This window comes from Jaculus jaculus, chromosome 15 (genome assembly GCF_020740685.1).
Source record: "Jaculus jaculus isolate mJacJac1 chromosome 15, mJacJac1.mat.Y.cur, whole genome shotgun sequence".
In the NCBI taxonomy this organism is placed as follows: Eukaryota; Metazoa; Chordata; class Mammalia; order Rodentia; family Dipodidae; genus Jaculus; species Jaculus jaculus.
In genome coordinates, this window is record NC_059116.1 from 27,412,112 (window position 1) to 27,432,173 (window position 20,062).

Consider the following 20,062-nt stretch of genomic DNA (forward strand, 5'->3'; position numbering starts at 1 on the left):
TTGGTGCCAGGCCTTGGCACACAGTGTCCATCAATTTCTCAAAGAGTTGAGAGTTTAATGTAAACACTGGCCACGTGCTCAGGAAGTTCTTGATGACAAGAGATGGAACTAAAACATGTTTAATCATTACGCTTGCACTGCCCTGACAGTGATTTGCATGCTCTTAAGTGAGTCCCTTTGAAGGAACAGATATTACTTTGGAACACAGAAGAGTGGCCCTCTCTTGGTTTTATACATCTAGGACATATTATTTTTAAATAACGTATACCTATACTTAGCATTTCCACATCACAAGAATTGCAACTTGTAAGCTTTTGACCCAGTTGCCTTTTCAAGAGGAAGCCTCACTGGGGCACTTCCAATGGTGCTGACATTGAACAAGATTCCTTCCTAAAGTCAGAAATGTTTTCCAGAGATAACAGCAAGAAAGAAACCAAGTTTCAATGTGAACTGTGTCACCAGCATAGCATGTGGCCATGGCAAATTATTTTATGTCATTTCATTTTTCCCATTTATATTATATGCAGTTCAACCAGATGGTCTTGAATGCTCTTTCCAACTCTAAATTTTTCCTATTCTATGATCTTAAAAAACTGTCACACTTTGAGACTCAAATATCTCATGAAAGCTTGCATTTTAGGTCAGAATGGGCAATCTTTTTTTTTTTTTTTAGGTAGGGTCTCACTCTGGCCCAGGCTGACCTGGAATTCACTATGTAGTCTCAGGATGGCCTCAAACTCACAGTGATCCTCCTACCTCTGCCTCCCAAGCGCTGGGATTAAAGGCGTGCGCCACCGTGCCTGGCTCTCTCTCTCTCTCCTTTTAAGGGCAATAGTTTTATTAGGAAAATGAATGTGCCTCACGTTATTTCAAACAGTCAGGTCGCATTGGGACGTGAAATTCCCACCTTCATGTCCTGGGAGACTGACTCCACTTTCTGCACTATATTCTTTCCTCAGTCTTGGAAAACACAAACAGCCACCCATGTCTCAACAAGTGAATATGCGGCCTTTCCCGTGTCCCAGTCTATGGTGATGCTCACAGACTTTGTTCTGGAACAAATTTTCCTCTTCTTCCCCAGTTAGCCCCCCTACATTTATGGGTTTATCTTTTTCTGGACTCTGGGGCTAAGATAGAAAGTAAGATGTGAACATCTCGTCATTGGGAATAGAATGAGAATTCTCAATTCCTTTGCAGGAATGAAAAGCTGGTCATTAAATAAAAGATATTCTACAAACAGCATGCATGCAAAGAAGACGCCAACTGAGCGCGATGTCTTAAAGACCGAGCTGTTTCCCCAGCTGATAGGGAAGGCTCACTTGTAATCACTACTACTTTTTTGTTTGTTTTCACTGGGGGGAGGAAATAGCCAATAAAAAATGGTGCTCAAAATGCAAGGTGCCTACTTTGGAAAGAGTCCTGGGCTGGAGAGATGGCTTTGTGGTTAAGGTACTTGCTTGGGAAACCTAAGGACCAAGGTTCAATTCCCCAGTACCCACATAAACCAGATGTACAAGGTAGCACATGCATCTGGAGTTTGTTTGCAGTAGCTAGAGGCCCTGGCACACCCATTCTGTCTTCTCTAGCTGCCTCTCTCTCTCCCTCTCAAATAAATAAATTAATTAAAAATAATTTAAAAGGAGTCTTTACAGTATCCTGCATTGAAGTATTATTATTTATCTCTTGCATTGTACTAAAATCTCAGAGTGTACATGCCTGTAGTCCTAGCACTTGGGAGACTAAGGCAGGAGGATGACCGGTTGGAAGGCCAAGGTCAGCTGTGTAGTGACACCTTGGCTCAAACAAATAAATAAAATGACCTTAAAGCAGCGTCCTAAGGTAGGCATTCCTTATAAGTATAGTCAGTGTTATCTTTTCCAAAAGATGCTTTTATCTGGGTCATATCTGGGTCATCACTGGGTGATAAAAACAGAGGAAGGGGACATTGGGGGAAGAGTCAGCTTATGCATTAGCTCCAGGGGGTCATGTTACCCTGTTGGTGGTCATGCCTGAAGCCTCGTGCTTTACAAAAATACCAGGCAAAAATGAAACGAAACAAAACAACCCTTCTCCTAGGTGGTATCTGGCGCTGGCTGGGATTTGTCCCATCAGAAGACATAGACTGATTCTCTTCTGTCTGTTTGGGTCATCCTGGTTCTTAGCAGTTCATATGGTTCTCAGTAGTTCTCCACCTGGAACTGGTACTGGGTGGGTAAACGTGGCAGGGGGCGAATAGGCTCCTCAGCTCTGCTCTGTATGATGTGGCTAAACGGGTCTGCTGGCAGCCGCAGGTATCCAGGGACCCTGTGACCTCAGCAGAACCGTTAGCCCTGGGGTCATCACAGGTGACACATTTCTTGGGACTGTTTGGAGAGGACAGTGGTCTATAGAGTGTCCAGCTGAGCAGCAGGGAGGGGAGGCTGCTGTAACAGGCAAGGACATGGTGAAGTGACCACAGACCCCAGCATCTTACCTCATCGAGCTTTTCTTTTTTTAATTTTTATTTATTTATTTGTTTGACAGAGAGAAGGGGTGGGGGAAGAGAAAGAAAGAATGAAAGAGAATGAGAATGGGCACACCAGGACCTCCAGCCACTGCAAACGAACTCCAGACACATGTGCCACTTTGTGCATCTGGTTAATCTGGGTCCTGGGGAATCAAACCTGGGTCCTTTGGCTTTGCAGGCAAATGCCTTAACCGCGAAGCCATCCCTCCTGCCCTGAGCTTTTCTTTACAAGTCTCCGTGTGCAGGAGACATCTGTGTTGTTGGAGACATAGCTTAAAATAAACACCAACGGGATATTTAAAATTTTTTTTTTTTTTTTGAGACAGTGTCTCATGGAGCCCAAGCTGGCCTTGAACTTGTTAAAGTAGTTGAGGATGACCTTGAACTCCTGATCCTTCCACCTCAACCTCCCAAGTGTTGGAATTACGGGCTTGCACTACTGCTTCTAGCAAAAACCAGATTTTGTTTTATTTTGTTTTGAGTCAGGGTCTCACTCTAGTCTGCGCTGACCTGGAAGTCACTTTGTAGCCCCAGGCTGGCCTCAAACTCCTGGTGATCCTCCTACCTCAGCCTCCTCAGTGCTGGGATTAAATGTATGGACCATAAGGCCTGGCTAAAAACTAACTTCTTTTCATGACTAACCTTGTTAGATTTATTATGAAGGTGACAACGCCTCAGAGAGCTGAGGAGATGGGTCAGTGAGTCAATTACTTGTCAATCAATCATGAGGATCTGAGTTCAGATCCCCAGAATCTAGGTAAAAACCTGGCTTGGTGGCGCGTCTATAATCCCAGCCCTGGGAAGATGACTTCCGGAGCTGGCTGGCTATGTATTCTAGCTGAGGCGGTGACTTGGGTTGAGGGAAGAGATCCTGCCTCAAGGAAATCAAGCAGAAGGGTGACTAGCGTTGACACGCCGTGTCGACCTCTGGTTTCCATATGCACACGCATTCCAGCACTCTCTCATCCATCCACACACACACATACACAACACACACGTCAACACATGCAAGAAAAAGAAATGAAAATGCCATAGGAAAAAGTATTTACATGCTGCGTGATATAGATGAAGTGGAATACCAATGAGCTCCCGGAACTCCAGAGAACTCAGCAATGTAACCCTTGAATGGCAAGCCAGCCTTGGTTTTTTTTTTCAAAGAAAGAACAGTGAGGCAGGAGTATGCTGCAGTCAAAAGGGTTGCTGACTGAAAGACAGAGGCATGGTGCTATGGGTGCACCCTCCATCTCCCTGTGCTGCCCCTAGGGTGTGGCCAGGACATGGGCTGGACTTCATCGGGGCACGCTCTTGCAGCAATTCTGCTCCTTGCTTTTCCTTGGTGGTCTTAAACAGCACCCCATCTACACTGCGATACATGGTTATTTGTGGTGGTTTGAATGTCAATGGCCCCGTAGCCCAGGGGCTCTTGTGATATGAAGCCCAGAGAGGTTTGGGTCCTCTGGGACTTGGCAAGATGCTCCGGTCCTATTGCCATCAAATCCAAACAACCGCCCCAGTCGGGATCAGAGGAGAAACCCAAAGTTTTCAAGAGTGGGGAGACAGATCCTTGGCCCCAGTGGAAAGCTCACTGGTGTGGGAGCTCACAGATGGGGGACCACACGTTGAAGATTGCCTGTCAGCTGGAAGTGCAGGCGCCATCGGGGTGAAGCCAGGGAGTCAGCCAGCACTCCCTTCTCCTAGCTGCTGCCCAGACCGCTTCGTGAAATCAGCTCTTTTCTTTGTGCACACAGCAGAAGATGAATCAACAGTACTGATAATGATAAAGTCAGTCTATAAGGCTCTATAATTGAGTGTTCTGATCTTTGTCCAACAAATGACCTCAGCATTTTTGCCCCTTAGGGCAGTGGCCCTCAAATGCTTTTTGATTTGTTACATAGCCAGTCCACCCATCAAAGCAAGCCAGCTCCACAGTGTCTTGGAGTTATGAGGCACACATGTCAGTGGGAGAAAACTTAACCATCAAGGCGGTGACAGGAGTTTATGGAAGTAAAAGCATAATTACTTTCCAGGACAAAAACATCGATGCTGTCACCAATGCCCTGTAAAATCTTCAGTGCCACAGGGATCCAGGAATCTCCTGGGTGACCTGTTTACATTCTGAGAAGCAGGAAGTCAGGAATGTGCTATTGCTTTGACTTAAAAACTAAATGCCAAGGGCTGGAGAGTGGGCATAGCAGTTAAGGACTTTGACTGCAAAGCCAAAGGACCCAGGTTCAATTCCCCAAGACCCACGTGAGCCAGGTGCACCAGATGGCGCATGCCTCTGGAGTTCATTTGCAGTGGCTGGAGGCCATGACATAGCCATTCTCTCTCTCTCTGCCTCTCTCTCTCTCTCAAGTAAAATAAAATAAATGTCAAGAAGGTGTTTGAACAGCTCTGGTGGGCTGGCACTGATCCATGCATCAGGAGAGGGGGCAAGGGCAGGAGGGAAGGAGGAAGGGAGGAAGAAAGAGATCTCTAGACTAGGTAGGGCGGGGGTGGCAGAACAAGACAGCCAAACTTCAGCCATCTCCTCGCCCAGGCTAACATGTCTTCACCAAGGAAACGCGCTCTTTAGCATCTCGCTTGGAAATTCACCAAGCCTAGGCTCTGTGGGGGGTTGCAAAGTAGTTTTGTTCACTTCCCTCCTAATCTGTAGTACAGAACCTGCCCACTTAGTAGGCACAAAACAAACATTTTTTGAACACCCGATATGGAATTCCAGAGGGAATTTAGATGGCTCATGACAGCACCCCGTCCTTCACACAGAGTTTTCATCTCTCCAATAACCACATAGAGTGTCAGAAACTGCCTCACTTAGGGAAAGGAAACAACACAAACTCAACCTGGGGCTGGAAAAGAAAAACAGAGCTTCAAGAAAGGTAATACAGCAATATGGTGATATATTAAACACCAAGACACTGAGAAATGTGGGCCACTTACCATGTGATAAAAGCAATAACATTTTAACATGAAGTGAACTATTTTAGGGCATAAACATTCAAATTGACAGCCACTCTTAAAATTTTCTACCTCGGCTGGGCTTGGTGGTACACACCTTTAATCCCAGCACCTGGGAGGCAGAGGGAGGAGGATCACTGTGAGGTGGAGGCCAGCATAAGACTATATAGTGAATTCCAGGGTCAGCTTGGGCTAGAGCAAAACCCTACTTCAAAAAATATATATTTTTAGCTGGGCGTGGTGTCGCATGCCTTTAATCCCAGCACTCGGGAGGCAGAGGTAGGAGGATCACTGTGAGTTCGAGGCCACCATGAGACTACACAGTGAATTCCAGGTCAGCCTGAGCTAGAGTGAAACCCTACCACGAAAACTACCCCCCTCAAAAAAGTTCCCCCCGCCCTTGGAAAAATAATCTGAACACTTGAGCAGTGTTCTGCAGAGACAGCATAAAGAGCTCAGAAGTGGGAGGCCAGGACACAGAAAACCAAAAAAAGAAAGAAAGAAAGAGAGAAAGAAAGAAAGAAAGAGAGAAAGATAAACACGTATTTAGTACCCAGAACATAACTCAAAAAAAATCATCATTATTATTGTTTTGTTTTGTTTGAGGTAGGGTCTCACTCTAGCCCAGGTTGACGTGGAATTCACTATGTAGTCTCAAGCTGGCCTCAAACTCACGGCGATCCTCCTACCTCAGCTTCCCAAGTGCTGGCATGTTATCATTTTGTTTTAAGGGTATTAAATTTTTTTTTTAATTTATTTACTTGAGAGAAAGAGAGAGAAGGAGGCGGGGGGGGAGGGTGCGGTGTGGAAAGAGAGAGAGAATGGGTGCACCAGGGCCTCCAGCCACTGCAAACAAATTCCAGAAGCATGTGTCCCCTTCTGCATCTGGCTTATGTGGGTCCTGGGGAATCAAACCTGGGTCCTTTGGCTTTGCAGGCCAACACCTAAATGGGTAAGCCATCTTTTCCAGCCCTGAAAGTTATCATTAAAAAAAAATTTTTTTTTGTTTTTTTGAAGTAGGGTCTTACTCTAGCTCAGGCTGGCCTGGAATTCATTATGTAGTCTCAGGCTGACCTGGAATTCACTATGTAGTCGCAGGGTGGCCTTGAACTCACGGAGATCCTCCTACCTCTGCCTCCCGAGTGCTGGGATTAAAGGCGTGCACCACCATGTCCGGCTGAAAGTTATTTTTGATAGTGGTTTTGAAACATTTTGCAAATGATTGTTATTACTTTATATTTATGCATGTGTTGCAGTCAGCCTCACATTATTGGGATGAACTTCCAAACCAGTACAGTTAGAGAGGAGGGATTTATTGAAGCTTAGAGATGCAATGGAAGTTCCATAATGGCAGAAGAAGTTGCCCCCTTTCACAGGTCCACGCAGAGAGGAGCGCTAAGCAACCACCACCAGCATTAGCCAGCACACTCCAGGAATGCAGGCAGAACTCAAGCACTTTGCATATCTTAGGGAATTCAGATCCACCCCCAGTAACAAACACCTTAGTGATGGACCCCAGGACACTTCTACTGAATCTACTGGAGGACATCCATTCAAACTACCATGGCAGGCATGTGTGCATATAATACGGAGGCCAGAACTCAACCCAGGGCGTCACCCTCAGAAATGCCATCCATCTTCTTTTAGCGGGAGCTCACCATTTAGGTTACACTGGCAGGCAGGTAAGCCGCAGAGATCCTCCTGCCAACATTTCCCCAGCGTGGGGACTGCAAGTGAACACCATGATGCCTGGCATTTTTTCTAATTTTTTTTGTTCATTTTTATTTATTTATTTGAGAGTGACAGATAGAGAAAGAGGAGGGGAGAGAGAGGGAGAGAGAGAGAGAGAGAGAGAGAGAGAGAGAGAGAGAGAGAGAGAGAGAGGGAGAGAATGGGCGTGCCAGGGTCTCCAGCCACTGCAAACAAACTCCAGATGCATGTGCCCACTTGTGCATCTGGCTAACGTGGGTCCTGGGCAATTGAGCCTCGAACCGGAGTCCTTAGGTGTGGTGGCTTGATTCAGGCGTCCCCCATAAACTTAGATGTTCTGACTGCTAGGTTCCCAGCTGATGGAGATTTGGGAATTAATGTCTCCTGGAGGGAGTGTATTGCTAGGGGCGGGCTTATGGGTATTATAGCCAGTTTCCCCTTGCCAGTGTTTGGCACACCCTCCTGTTGCTGTTGTCCACCTTATGTTGGCCAGGGGGTGATGTCCACCCTCTGCTCATGCCATCGTTTTCCCCTGCCATTGTGGAGCTTCCCCTTGAGCCTGTAAGCCAAAATAAATCTTTTTCCCAGAAGCTGCTCTTTGTTGGGTGATTTCTACCAGCAAGGCGAACCAGGCTTCACAGGCAAGTGCTTAACCACTAAGCCATCTCTCCAGCCCCATTCCTGGCATTTTACATGGCTGCTCAGGCTTGAACTCATAAGCCCTTATTATTATTTTAAAGAGATTTACTGATTACTTTGCAGGGATACAAAATACCAATCTATACATATGTTGCTCACTACCACCCATATATTTTGAAATATGTTTATTTATTTATTTATGAGAAAGAGAAAGAAGCAGCTAGAGAGAGGGAGAGAATGGGAGCGCCAGGTCCTCCAGCCACTGTAAATGGACTCCAAATGCATGTGCCACCTTGTGCATCTGGCTTATATGAGTCCTGGGGAATCGAACCTGGGTGAACTCTGTGCTCTCACACCTGACAGGTCATCCCCTCATACTAAAGTGGCAAGTACTCTTAACTGCCGAACAAAGTTCCCAATTATTTTTCTGGCTTTACTTCACACACTCTCTCTCAAGGCTGTTTGTATCTCAATTAAGAATTATACTTATGAGCTGGAGAGATGGCTTAGCGGTTAAGGTGCTTGCTTGCCAAGCTTAAGGAACCAGGTTCGATTCTCCAGGTCCCATGTAAGCCAGATGCAAATGGTGGCACATGCGTCTGGAGCTCGTTTGCAATGGGTAGAGGCCCTGGCGCACCCATTCTCTCCCCCATTTTCTAATACATAAATGAATAAAAATAAATCAGAAAAAAATTAAAATAAAAAAGAATTATACTTAAATCTCAAAAGTATTGTTTCTGGCTTGTATGCAGAAACTCCTAATGGTGATGGCTTTACTCATTGCTTAAAGAATTCTTGTGTTAACAGAAATGCTCTCAGGAATACAGACCATATCTCCTTTCTACATTTCTATTTTTTTTCTTTTCTTTAAAAATATTTTATTTTTATTTATTTATTTATTTAAGAGAGAGAGAGAGAAAGAGAAAGAGATACAGAGGCAGCCACTGCAAACAAACTCCAGATGCATGCACCTTGTGCATCTGGCTTACGTGGGTCTTGGGGAGTAGAACCTGGGTCCTTTGTCTTGGCAGGCAAAGGCCTTAAGTGCTAAGCCATCTCTCCAGCCCTGTTTTTAATTTTTTCTTGAAAGAATATCTTGCTGTATAGTCTAGGCTGGCCACAAACTCATGGTCCTCCTGCCTCAACCTCCCTAGTGCTGATTATGGGCACACACTGCACTTTCAGGTGCCACAGATAAGCAAAGATGAGATGCCAACATGTGAAAGACACCAATGCATTAGCTGCATGGCTGTATACCGGATCACTGCTTCTGTGCGGATCTGTTTTGAGGCCAGATATTCTAATCTTTACATTTGAAACGGCAATGGCCTTCTAATGGTGATCCTACACTAAAAAGGTATCCAACAGAGGTAATAATGATGACACTTAAAGCCCTGGCCTGCTTATCACTATCTCGAGCAGAAGACCTGAGTATTAATATTCATGCCACCACTTATATAAACTAAGATTCAAAATATATTCATCTCTGAAATTATTGTATCTGCTGATCATACACTTGCTATCCTGTTCCATGTAGTTGGTATATAAATATTAAAATGTTAAACAAATTAAGCAGTGATTGTCATTTCTCTTTACAAAGCTATATTCACTTGCATTAATACAATTTAGTTAGATGATGATGGAGAGAGGGAAGAGGAGGTGAGAGACTAGCATACTCCAAATGTACAAAGTAATTGTAGAAAAGGGATCGTGGCTGCCCTAGGTGAAAGCCTGCATTTTCGGAGCCAATTGCTACCATTTGCTACTCTTAATTTAAAAATCTGTATGAAAGCATCAAAATCAATTCCGTTCAGTTTTAATGAGACAGCTTTAGCCAGAGTCTATTCGCAGTACCTGTTCTAATTAGCATGAATATGTCCTCAATGTCAAATCTGAAAATACACTTAACTAAATTAATGTTCAGCTTGTAACACAAAACCAGATTTGAGTTAGTAGCTCTAACACAGAATTTGCATGCTAACATTTTGATAAGGAATAGTATGTGAATTTGGGGCCAGAAAGGAGCGAGTTTGACATGGTTTTCAAAAAGAAAGAGGAAAGCTGAGGCTCAGGGAAGTCGGATAACCCGCAGCAAGGATGTGAAGGTAAACAGAGTGTCCAGCTTCAATGCACGTGCATGCCCACCTGTGCCATTCCGACAAGTCTATAAACTCCATGGAGGAGAGCAGTCGCCCACCTACACACAGTATTGATGATGAATAGGCCTCTACAAGGCTCTACCACAGAAGACCTCAGATACCCTCGTTGAGGTTATTAAGTATAATTCCTGCTTGTTAATTGCCACTTAAGCTGAAATTACTACCTCTTCAAGATTTATAGGAAGATAATTTAGAGATTTAGTTTGAGGTGGATGTCGACATGCATGCTAATTGACCTTAATTCACACGCACTTCTGAAGCCATATGAAGGATAGAGATGGGGAAAATATGACAAATCAGAACAAAGAAACCTAAAAATAACTGTTAAGATAGAGTCAGCCAATTCCATAAAATTCTCAAAAATGAGACTAAAATGATTGGCTTTCAACTTGCACCTGCTAGGAAGTTTTGCTCAAGTCTGGCGGGTCCCAGAGACACCGAGTCCCGACTGTACTTGGCAGGACATCGACAATTTAGTAGTGGGCTATCATCTTCCATTTCAACTTCCTAAAGGCAGAGCTGGAGAGCCAAGTTCAGGGGCTTCTGCAGAAACCTGCTGCCCCAGGCCACCGAGCCTCCTCCCTGTGGAAAAAGGAAACTTGGTGGCTCAGAGGCTGCGTTTGCTCTCTGTGGTTCCTGCTGTCATCCAGCGGATGACAATGAGAAGCAGGAAGGGCTGCCCAGGAGAGGAGGTTAAGAAGGGAGACAGTTCTGGGCTGGAGGGATGGCTTAGCGGTTAAGGCATTTGCCTGCAAAGCCAAAGGATCCTGGTTCGATTTCCCAGGACCCATGTAAGCCAGATGCACAAGGGGGCACATGCATCTGGAGTTCGTTTGCAGTGCCTGGAGGCTCTGGCACGCCCATTCTCTCTCTCTCTCTCTCTCTCTCTCTCTCTCTCTGTCTCTCTCTCTCTCTTTCCCTTTCTCTTTCCAATAAATACAATACATTAAAAAAAAAAAAAAAAAAAGGAGACAGTTCCACCTCTCCCTGGAGTGGATAGAATGTCTAAGACCATGACAGGTGAACAGTTTAGGCTGCGACCACCACCCTGGGGCTTCACCAGTGACAGCCTGTAAGTGCACCAGTGACAATAAAGACAGGTCATGTTTGGGAAGTACCATGAGTCATGTCAACCTGGGACATGCACGACCTCATTTAATCCTTACGACGACCTTGTGACGACACGTCACTGAAATGTCACCACTAATATTCTGAAGGGCTAATGCCAGCCAGTAACTTATTTCCTTACATTCTAGCCAGGTGCACATGGTGGCGCATGCATCTGGAGCTCCTCTGCAGTGGCGGGAGGCCCTAGCATGCCCATTCTCTATCTACCCCCCTCCTCTCTGTCTCTGCCTCTCTCTCCCCCTCTCAAATAAATAAATAAAACCCATTTTCTAGGTAGGAGTAATGAAAACAGTGCCTTAAGAAACTGACTGTTGGGCTGGAGAGATGGCTTAGCGGTTAAGCGCTTGCCTGTGAAGCCTAAGGACCCCGGTTCGAGGCTCAGTTCCCCAGGTCCCACGTTAGCCAGATGCACAAGGGGGCGCACGCGTCTGGAGTTCGTTTGCAGAGGCTGGAAGCCCTGGCGCGCCCATTCTCTCTCTCTCCCTCTATCTGTCTTTCTCTCTGTGTCTGTCGCTCTCAAATAAATAAATAAATAAATAAATAATTTAAAAAAAAAAAAAAAAAGAAAAAAAAGAAACTGACTGTTGCCGATCCCAGCACTCGGGAGGTAGAGGTAGAAGGATTGCCGTGAGTTCGAGGCCACCCTGAGACTACATAGTGAATTCCAGGTCAGCCTGGGCTAGAGTGAGACCCTACCTCAAACCCCCCACCAAAAAAAAGACTGACTGTTAGCACACGTGGCGAGCCGTACATTTCTTCCCTACGCTTACGTGCAGAGATAGAAAGACTCCAAATTCAGGGCCAGTCTGGGCTCCCTAGTGAGACCCTGTCTCAAAAGCAAACACAAAACAAACAAACCTCAGCTTCTTTCATAAATGTAGAAAAGAGTGTTTTCCTCACAGGCTGATCAAAGGTTATGGGGTGCTTAAGTATATGGGCATACTAAAGAAGAAATTTTTTTGTTTGTTTGTTTGTTTTTCGAGATAGGGTCTCGCTCTGGCCCAGGCTAATCTGGAATTCACTATGTAGTCTCAGGGTGGCCTCGAACTCATGGTGATCCTCCTACCTCTGCCTCCCGAGTGCTGGGATTAAAGGCATGTGCCACCACGCCCGGCTAAGAAGCAAATTTTTTTCAAAGGAAGATCTATCAAAATTGTGCTATAATAGATACACAACCCTCTGGGCTGGATGTATAGTAATTAGAAACCTATATACTAGAATCCTGCAGACTCCCAGTTCTCTTTAAAAGCAGACACAAGCAAAAACACCAGACAATGAGTAGATCATTTTATCTCTATGAAATTCCAGAAAAGGCACATGGTTAATCTATGGTGACAGGAAGCAGATGAGTGCTTGGGTTTTGGGGTGTGGGCAGGGGCCCCCAGGGGACAGATACTAAGAATCTTCTAAGATGGTGGAAATTATAAGTTTATTGGGGCATATACTTGTCACAATTTATTAAATGGGCATAGTTGGTACATTTCCCTAAAACAGTTGCATTTTAAGTAAAGTGTACTTCAATAAAGAGGAGAGGCTCTTTCACTTCTTGCTTGCAAGTCTTTCCCAGCTCAAGCAGTTCACTGGCACAGTACTCCGACCATCACAAACTGGCTCTGCCTCTCTACTAAAGGATGGACCTAAGCAACATCTTCTGTCACCTTTACCTCATCCCCTCATCACTAACTTATAACTCTCTGTGTGGATTCCAAGATTTTGGATCCCATGAAGGGTGCTTGAACACTGATTTACTTTGTGCCTCCTTGGCGAAAGGGACAGCAAACCAGCATTTCTATCTCACTCTCTCTTTTTCTATTGGCCAAACCAAAGACAAAAGCAGAGGGTGCTAGTCCTATGTCTTTCTTCCTTTGCAATCCCTTCAACCAACTTTAAGTTCTCTGTGCATGGTCATCTTAGCTTGGGTACATTTCCTTGTGGTGGCGCACACCTTTAATCCCAGCACTCGGGAGGCAGAGGTAGGAGGATCACTGTGATTTCGAGGCCACCCTGAGACTACATAGTGAATTCCAGGTCAGCCTGGACCAGAGTCAGACCCTACCTCAAAAAACCAAACAAATAAACAAAAACAAAGCTTTATTTATTTGAGGGAAGTGGGAGAATACCAGGGCCTCTTTTCCCTGCAAAAGAACAAACTCCAGGTGCATCTGGCTTTACATGGGTACTGGGGAATCAAATACAAAGGTCATCAGGCTTTACAAGCAAGCACCTTCAGCTACTGAGCCATCCCTTCCGTCCCCTCAGAAGTATTTCTCATTACCTGTAACAACAGCTGTGCCACCTCCACGGCAGCTTGCTGACACTCAGGGACTGCAACAATGTTCTGCAGTCCTTCAACTGTTTTCTGGGCATCCTCACATTCACACTGTGGACTCCATTCACCAAGCAGGTATGTGACCCCGTACTACTCAAGGATAGCCACCCTAGGATTTCCCCCACAGTCACCCTACCCTCTGATGGCTCAGCCTTAGTGGCTGGCCTCAATACCCATAGCAAGACCTAGGCAACCTCAGCCATGACAAGGCATATAACTATATGGGAAGAGATGATCATGAGTGGATTTCTGCTATGGATACCCTCCCCCCAAGTCTCAGGTGCATGCCTTGCCTACTATAGCCAGGGCCATACCAATGCTCCTCCCAAACTTATCTTTGATTCTGCTGGGTCCTTTTTTTGGGTGCCTTGTCTCATGTCCCTGTTTGGGTGCCAAATGTTGTGTGAAACTTTTTCCCTAGGGCAAGCTGGCTAACTAGACAAGCTGAATCAGTGAGCTCTGGCTGGGGTCAGTGAAAGACTCTTAAGGTGAAGAGTGTTTGAGGAAGACATACAACATTTAACCTCTGTCCTACCCACCCAAGTGCATACACATGTACCCACACACATACACACATGCACACCACACCTGTACACATGCAAAAGAAGGAGAAAAGAAAGAAAATGTAACAGTGGTTGTCTCTTAGGGAGGAAAACAGGGAACAGGCAGTCCAAACCAGGAGGCAGACTCATTTTGTATGCTAGATTTTTAAATGTAAGCATGTATATGTATTAAACCCTTTTCGTTTCATGAAAAAATCCGAGGCACAAAGCTGCTAAGGGTCACAGTGTTCATTCCTCTTCTAAAACATGCCTGCTCTTACAGTGTCTATACACTGCCTGGCAAACTGCACTCAGTCAAGGTCTCTAGAAGGGGGTGGAGAGATGGCTTAGCAGTTAAGGTGCTTGCCTGCAAAACCAAAGGACCCAGGTTTGATTCCCCAGGAACCTAAGACAGATGCACAAGGTGACACATGTGTCTGGAGTCAATGTAGTGGCTAGAGGCCCTAGCATGAGCCCCTCTCTCTCAAATTAAAATATATATATATATATATATATATATATATATATATATATATTTAAATGAAAAGGTCTCTAGAAAGAAGACTGAGTATTAATGCTCATTTCTCTAACAAACAGCAACAAATCACACAAAACGTTCTCTCTCTTCTAGAGAACCAAACCAATCTAGCTGCCAGGCTCCAACGCCTTCCTTTGACAAGAGGTTCAGAGCAGAATTACCCAAATGCCAGCTTTTGAAATCTTGGTTATTTCTCATACAAAGTTCTGTTTTCTACATTCGCAGAGGCCTTTAGGGGAAGAAAGCACTGGCAAGCCTCTACCCAGAATGCCTAGCCTCATGCTAACAACCCTCTTGTGGGGAAGGGCTGCTAGGGTCTCCATGTCACAGACTACACATGGCATAGAGATCAAGTGACCCACTTATGGTCATTGGACATACTTGTGATGACACACAGTTTCATGTGTGGGTTGAATGCTGGGGTGTGAGCCTGTGAGCCCCTTGTGGAAACCAACATTCCCCAACTCCTCCTGGCCTTGCTCCTTCTTTCCTTTGCACCCAAGTCAAACAGTGTGGTGTGGTGTGGTGTGTGTGTGTGCACACACACACAGGTACACACACACTGTGCACAGGCAGAGGACAGAGGAGACACCTCAAGTGTCTTCCCTCATTGCTCATTCTTGTGTTTCCACAAGACAGAGTCTCTCTCTGAACCCTGAGTTGCAATTTTTTGCAAGCCCTATTCTTTCTCTGGTGTCTGCTCCCCATAGTACTGGGGCCAAGGCATGTGTGGGCATGTCCAGCTGTTTATGCTGAGTGTTGGGGAATCAAATTCAGGGCAGAATCAGGCCCTCATACTTGGGTAGCAAGTGTGCTTATCCACTGAATAATCGCCCCTAGCCCCCTTGTAATATCTTTTTTATTGTTACTCCCGCCCCCATTAGCCTATCTCATGCCCTGCGATCTAAGCTCCAAGAGGCCAGGACACTTGTCACTTTGGCTGCCAGCTGTCATTTCCAGAGCTGATGCAGCCTCTGTCGTAGATGTTCCATTGGGAGTGGAAAGCAAACATGACAATTGCTGATCTGTGTGACCACAGCCCTGGGCTCCCACTGTGTAACAGAATATGGAAGCTATGGCTTTAATCAAACTTCCCTCAGAGTGGGAGGGGACAAAAGAACAGAATGACAGAGGAGCAGGGAGAGAGGACGGGCAAAGGGAGGGTGGTGGGAAAGGGTCATGAGCATGGTAGATGGTCTATATGGATGGAGGCTGTCAACAAGAAGTTTAAAAAAAAAGCCGGGTGTGGTGGCACATACCTTTAATCCCAGCACTCGGGAGGCAGAGGTAGGAGGATGGCCATGAGTTCAAGGCCACCCTGAAACTACATAGTGAATTCCAGGTCAGCCTGAACCAAAGTGAGACCCTATCTCGAAAAACCAAAAAAATAAAAAATAAAAAAATCCAAGGATGCATGAAATTGTGACAGTTGAGTGTGTGAAGTGAGCGGGAAGTCTGTCTTTCCTTGACACATGCGCTAGTTATGTAATCCTAGGGCACAGGAAGCAACTTGGAGGACATTATGTTGCCCCCAGACAAGGAGCTTCCCCAGATCTCCACAAACTCCTGCAATTCCAATCCTCCATGTCCCCTTTCGTTTGTGACAGGCTGGGATCTGGATGGGTGTTCCCGGGCAGGGCACAACCCCCACAGAACTACGGTGGTCTCCTGAGGAGGAACCTGGACCATCATTGTATCTTCTGTGTGCTCTTCATGGGTGCTGGAAAACAACCGGCACTGTGAGGTTTGCCAACAGTGAGAATGGCAAATGGGCACAAGAAAGGGCAAAACCAGACCAAATTGCAAGGCTGAGGCACGGAAGGTGGTCCCTTCTGCTTTGGATACACAGGACACTGAAATCCCAGCAGAGGCTCCATGCCATGAGCTGCAGAGAAAGCAGCCCCGCACCCAGGGAGCCTGGCCCTAAACAACTGGCCTTTCCAGTCCACGGCTTCCTGCACATTTTGACTTTTCCCTCCCCAAGAACTTTCAAACCACAGAATTAGATAGAATCCAGTTTCCATAGGCTTTAAATCAAAGTGTGTGTATGTGTGTAAATTAACAACAGTAAGGAAAACAATGCACACTGATGCTTTAATTCCTTAATCCCTAAACCGCCTTTCTCTTAGTCTTGAACCTCTCTGCACCCTGCCTCACAGCCCACAGCCACTAGGGAGCAGGACCAAGGGCAAGTCTTCCCTCCATTGCCAAAGAAGGGGAAGGCAGTTTCTGTTGAAATGTTAACTACAGACAGCTTTAAGAAATGGGGGGGGATAATGACAGAGAGAAGAACAAAGCTGGAGTTAGATAAGGACAATTACACAAATTAAAGAACTTATGGCTTTAAAGCCATTAATTCCAGGTCAGTGACTAAAATTTTCTTTTGTGCACTCAAACCAAAACAAAGCTATTAACAAGGCTGCACCAGGACCTTGTGGGGGGGAGGTGAGACTGCAAAACATATTTTGTGTTTACATCAGGGAGGGCTACGGCCAATAAAAAAGACAATAGATAATTAAATAATTAACTATATGAATGGATAAAGGGGGGCGGGAAGAGAGGGAAGAAAGGATGAGCAGGTGGACCAGAGAGAATTTTTAGAGTAGCAAGCTATTCTGTGTGATATTTTCTTTTTTTGTTTGTTTAAAATATTTTAGTTTTATTTATTTATTTGACAGAATAAAAAGAGGGAGAGAGAGAGAGAGAGAAAGAGAGAATGGGTGCACCAGAGCCTCTAGCCACTGCAAACGAACTCCAGACATGTGCGCCACCTTGTGCATCTCGCTAACGTGGGTCCTGGGGAATCAAACCTGGGTCCTTTGGCTTTGCAGACAAATGCCTTAACCACTAAGCCATCCCTCCAGCCATTTTTTAAAAAAATATTTTTTATTTTTATTTATTTATTTGGCAGAAATATGGAGAGAGAGAGAGAGAATGTCTGTGTGATATTTTCATGGTGGCCACATGGTATCTCACATTAGATCAAATCTGAACAATGTACTCATAGGAGCCCCATTATAGACTAGGGATTTTATATCATGTGTCAAGGTTTCCTCAATTGAAATAGATGTAAGGGATATAGGCAGGCTTTATTGTTGTTGGGTTTGGGTTATTGTTTTGGTTTTCTTTCTTTGTTTCAAAATTTTTTTTTTTGTTTGAATCAGGGTATCCTTACAAAGCTTAGGTTGGCCTGGAACTCAGCATGTAGCCCAGGCTGGCATCAAGTGGTAAAACCTCCTGCCTCCACCCACTAAGTGTGATTATATAGGTGTGTGCGGAGGCTGTTCTTGTGTGAGGGCAGGAGACTGATGAAAACTCTCTGTACTTTTCCATTCATCTTGTTGTGAACCTAAGCTACTTCAAAACTGGTTTATTAAAGAAAAAGAAAAGGAAAAAAATACAGTTGTTGCAATGTATAGAAATTTTTTTTTCTTGGAGAGGAAACAGACAGCAAGCCTGTCTTTTCCCCCATGTGCAAGTTCACATAACCTGGCATTGAGATCTCTCTCTCTCTCTCCACACGCATGCACACACACTTAAAATCAATTAAAGGTAATGCTAAGAAGAGCCTATTTTAATGCCAAAAAAATCCCAGGCCCAACATTCTACAGAAGGGACCTCACAGGGATTCCCTCTGGTCTCATCAACAAGTTTAGAGTGTGTAACTGATTGATTTTTCACCCGAAACAGGGCCTCACCCTGTAGCCCAAGCTGGCCTCAAACTTCCTGTGATTCTGTTCAGCAATCATGTGAACCACCACACCTGGCTTGGGTGTTCCCATTTTACCTAAGCTTTTCTTTTAATAAGATGTACTACCTTGAACTTGATCCTCGATTTTGCCACTGGCTTAATTCAAAAGGATTGAATAAGGAGCCAGGATCCTTTGATGACCACAATGCCCACAAGAATACTGCAAGGCCTGCATGGCAGGGTCCCCTCCCGCCCAGGAGAGACACAACTACAGTGCCAATCTAGCCCGGGTCAATCTTTTCTGCTTGTGGTTCTTGAAAAGTGTATTAAAAAGTTAATAAAACAATCTAAAGCTGTCACTCACCTGTCCTCCTGATCCTGCGATGTCCTGACCCTTCCTTTTTCTAAGTAGTTTCAGATTGCTTTCTTTCACTTCTCCTCTCCTGACTTAAGAAATACAGGTCTGGGGCTGGAGAGATGGCTTAGCGGTTAAGCGCTTGCCTGTGAAGCCTAAGGATCTCGGTTCAAGGCTCTTTTCCCCAGGACCCACGTTAGCCAGATGCATAAAAGGGCGTACACGTCTGGAGCTTGTTTGCAGTGGCTGGAGGCCCTGGTGCACCCATTTTCTCTCTCTCTCTCTCTCTCTCTCTCTCTCTCTCTCCATCTGCCTCTTTCTCTGTCTATCACTTTCAAATAAATAAATAAATAAAATAAATAACAACAACAACAATAGAAATACAGGTCTGGAGAGGTGGCTCAGTTGGTAAAGTGCTCGCAGCGAAAGGCTCTGAGGTCGGGTCCTTAGTGCCAATGTAGATGCATCTGTAATCCCAGAGCTGGGGAAGTGGACACAGGAAGATCCTCAAGGCTGGCTGGCTAGTTAGTCCAGCCAAATTGGTGAGCCCTGGGGCCAGTGAGAAAGTGTACCTCAAAAAGAAAGTAGAGTTGGAAAAAAGAGGGTTTGGGGGGAGGGTAGGGAAAGGGGGACAAAAGAGGAGGTAGGAGAGGATCAGGTGATTTTTTTTTAAAACAATAAAGTTTAAAATCTGAACAAATAGGGGGCTGGAGAGATGGCTTAGCGGTTAAGCGCTTGCCTGTGAAGCCTAAGGACCCCGTTTGGAGGCTCTATTCCCCATGACCCATGTTAGCCAGATGCACAAGGTGGTGCACGCATCTGGAGTTTGTTTGCAGTGGCTGGGGGCCCTGGTGCGCCCATTCTCTCTCTCTCTCTCTCTGTCTGTCTATCACTCTCAAATAAATAAGTAAATAAATAATTTAAAAAAGTGAACAAATAAGTGGAGATTGAGGAAGACACCCAGTGTCGACCTCTGACCTCCACATGGATATATATACTCACACATGCAAGCAGATCCACACCGCACACGAGTACCCACATGGATATGAACGTACGTGCACATATGTGAAAAAAAATACACACAGAATACTCCATCGTCCTGGCTGTTCTTCCACTGCCCTCCCTCCGTGACAGTCTGCCTCCCTCTCCCCACCTCCCCTCCTCACTTCAGTACGGCTGCCCCCCCCCCCCGGTCCCCCAGAAGCGGCCCTTTCAATGCGCCCTATCCCATCACAGGATTCGCTTCAAAGATGACTACTGGCCTCCCTGTACTTGAAACCGCACCAAGGAGCTCTCCCCTCCCTTCGGCCCGTCTTACAGCTCCATCCAAGCTCCTCCTTCCTACCCCGTCTCCAGACAGTCCACTTACTCGGGACTCCCATCTTCCGCTCTTCTCCCGCTATCGCTTCTTTTTAAGCAAAACTGTGATCTACATAATCCGTAAATTGATGAAATTCCAAATTCAGTCTTTTAGCTCTGGACTTTTGCCAGACTTATCTCGTCACCT

The 20,062-nt window shown here is 45.4% G+C and overlaps 1 protein-coding gene and 1 pseudogene across 3 annotated transcripts in view; both read right to left on the reverse strand.

Annotated features, from left to right (window-relative positions):
- Kctd1 (potassium channel tetramerization domain containing 1) overlaps window positions 1–20,062 on the reverse strand; it is a 247,635-nt gene that overhangs the window by 69,639 nt on the left and 157,934 nt on the right. The gene's annotated exons all lie outside the window — the stretch shown is intronic.
- Window positions 1,035–1,167, reverse strand: LOC123455194 (annotated as a pseudogene).